Genomic DNA, 3150 nt, shown 5'->3' with positions numbered 1-3150 from the left:
TATCAATCCCACAAGGATTGAATTAGTTCAAATCAACCTATTATGACCTTAACCGAAACACGAAAGTAAATTTGATGTTTTGTACTTTAACTAAAAAGATGTAAACTTTGATGCAATTATGAATGAAAAATTATATTAAATACAAAATAACTTGGATGCAATTTAACTCGAATTTATGAATTAATGAATTTACTAACGTACTAGAATCACGAATTCCCAAGCAATACCCGTTCAATTTTCAATCATGCAAATTTGACACCCAATTCCACAAAAGATGAATCAATATTCCTATTTTAATTTAACAATCTCTCTCGAGCAATGCCTAACCTATCCCAATATATGATTCGACTATATTTCTATGACGAATACTAACATATCGAAATGCATTATAAATCCATGAATATCCAATAATTCACTCAAGGCATAGATGTATATTTCTATCCCCTATCGGACCCTATGATGATTTATACTATATCGAACCTATTTTCCTTCTTTCGAATGCATAAAACAGGCCATCACAATCACATAATTACGTGTACAATAATCATATGGAAACAAAAACGTAATAAATCATTCAATTCCGGAATATGCGTTTAAAGATGTCAAATATCTAAATCAAAAATCAAACGTAGTATTACAAGGTTTATCGATCTCCTAGCAATGATAAATCTAGCCTAACATGTTAAAAAGAAGAAAACATAAAAACATTTGAAGAAATGTCATCACCCGAATCAATCTTCAATCCAATCTTCACTTGGCGCGATGTTGTCCTCTTGTTCTCTCTTCGTTTCTCCTTCAAAATCTCTCAAAAACTTGTAAAAACAGCATCCCCTTCGTTCTGGTCAAGTTTTTGTTTATATAGGGCCTTGAATCCTTCACTTCTTGGCATCCTTTCTTCATTCTTTCCATTCTATTATCCAAGATATCATCAATTGGTAATTAGCTTAATTCATTTCTTGATTTGTTCATCGGGTAAACTTTTGGATAATTGCACCTTGGTCCCTAAACTTTCACTTTGCATCATTTTAGTCCTTTTTTCGCGTCTTTTTCCTGAATTTCAGCGTGTTCATCGTTATTTCCTACAATTCACAAATGTAACGAGATTAAGTCATAATTCAATCATTTTGCTCATTATTCAATCATGTTTGTGACCTAAATAAATGTGCAGAAACACACTTATCACTATGATTTTGGGGTTTGGGGTGTTTAAGCATATTACTTAGGAAGGAAGAAATTTAATTAGTTTTTGGGGTAGTATTCTAATTTGTTATTTTTGGAGGGCAGTAAACCTAACTACCTCAAATGCCATTGCCTTCTCGTTGGTAAATATTATATTGAAGGGACAGTACAATTCAAATCTCTTGATCTTTAAATGATTTTATTTTCTGGCATTTCCTTACAAGATCGGTACTTAGCTTATAAAAGAAATGAATTCCACATTTGGTCGTAAGCAGTACTCAACCTTTATGACACGCCACATCTGGGCTCTTGGCAATTGCTTCCATAATCACGTTTTTGTTGTAAATTGTCCCAATAATCATGGAACTTATGCATGTGTCTTTGATTGCTTATTGAAGTTCAAAGTATCGACTTTTAGTTTAGTTATCCAAATGTTGGATGTTGCTCACTTGCATAACATCTATTTAAAACGTATAACGTAATTCGTGACATGGTTGATGGAATGCACATGTGGCATCCCATCATGTCATTACCAAATCGCCACGTAAGAAAGTGTCTTTCATTACTCACTAAATTTTGAAAAACGTCTTCGATTGCTCACTGAACTTTGAGAAGATTGAATTTCGATAACTAAACTTATAAAAATGACATCAACTTATTCGTTAAAAAATGTGTAAATCAAGTGCATGTGTAGCGTACAAGTAATAAAGTGGGCAAATTTATCTTGACTCGAGAACTTTTGGCTCAAATTTATTTATGTTTTGTCGAGTGAGCACCCTCGTTTTTTTACCTTTAATTGGTAAAAGATATGCCTAATTTGCTAAAAGAATCATTTCTACTAATTTAATATGCCGAAGAAAATGCACATGAAGAGATGCCTATTTAAAATTCAAGTCTTTACCCTCTCCCAATCACATTTCTTGTTCGCTTATTAGTCAAATTTGTTTAGTATTTCTGGTCCATGTAGAGTTAAAGAAGGTAGGTCGACTCGATCCAAATAATTATTTCTACTATTTTAATATTCTGTAAGAGGAAAATATTAAAAATTCAAGTCTGTCATCTCAAATGAAACGCGTAGGGAAGAGTAGACTATTGAAAGTTCAAGTCCTTGTCCTCTTCCAATCACATTTCTTGTCTTATTTTAGCCTATATAGTCAAGTTTGTTGAATATTCCTTCGTTTTAGAGTTGTAAAGGTGGGTTCCACTCGTGAGATCAGCGTGACTTGGTCGCACAATACTCAACTAACTCACTCAAGAATTTTTCAAATTTTTTATTTTTTATTTTTGAAAATTAACTGAAGTCCTAAAAATTAGTACTGGTGTCACATGTATCAAGCTTTGCCGGATTCGAAACCATGTAGTCCTTTGTACACTTGGGGTCTAGGGAGGTTTTCAGGCACGCAGTGAGTCATTTCTTCTTTGGAACCTATAAAGTGCTGTCTGGTGGATGAGGAAAAAGTGATGCAATATAAAATATGACTTTTAAAAGAAATAAAAAAGATTAGCTATATTCTTTATTGCTAAATTGTCTGGAAGTTTCATTTGACAAGTCAGCCTACGGCTATATCATTGATTCAAAAGGTTGGCTTGTTAATAAGAATGAGTATGAAGTTGGGCCCTGTTTGGCACCCATTTCCATCAAAATACATTTTTCTCTCTCTTCTTTTCAACCACACATTCTTTATTAAAATAATATTACATGTAAATAAAAAAAATTTTCTTATTTTTCAATCACACATTTCTCATCAATTTACTATTCAAAAATACATTTTCACATAAAAATTCCTACAAAACACCCCCTTGGAGAATGGTAGGTAGAGAATAAGACAGCTGATTGGAACAAGTCAAAGGAAGAGAGTTTTATTTATCATTATTTATTCCATTACTCCATCAGTTATCTCCTAGGGTCGTCTTGTCTACACTGCTGTTTTCCTTAAAAAAAAAAAAAAAAAAAAAAAAAAAAAAAAAAAA

The sequence above is a fragment of the Olea europaea genome, chromosome 11 (genome assembly GCF_002742605.1).
Source record: "Olea europaea var. sylvestris chromosome 11, O_europaea_v1, whole genome shotgun sequence".
Taxonomy (NCBI): domain Eukaryota; kingdom Viridiplantae; phylum Streptophyta; class Magnoliopsida; order Lamiales; family Oleaceae; genus Olea; species Olea europaea.
Note: the sequence above shows the minus strand (reverse complement) of the source record.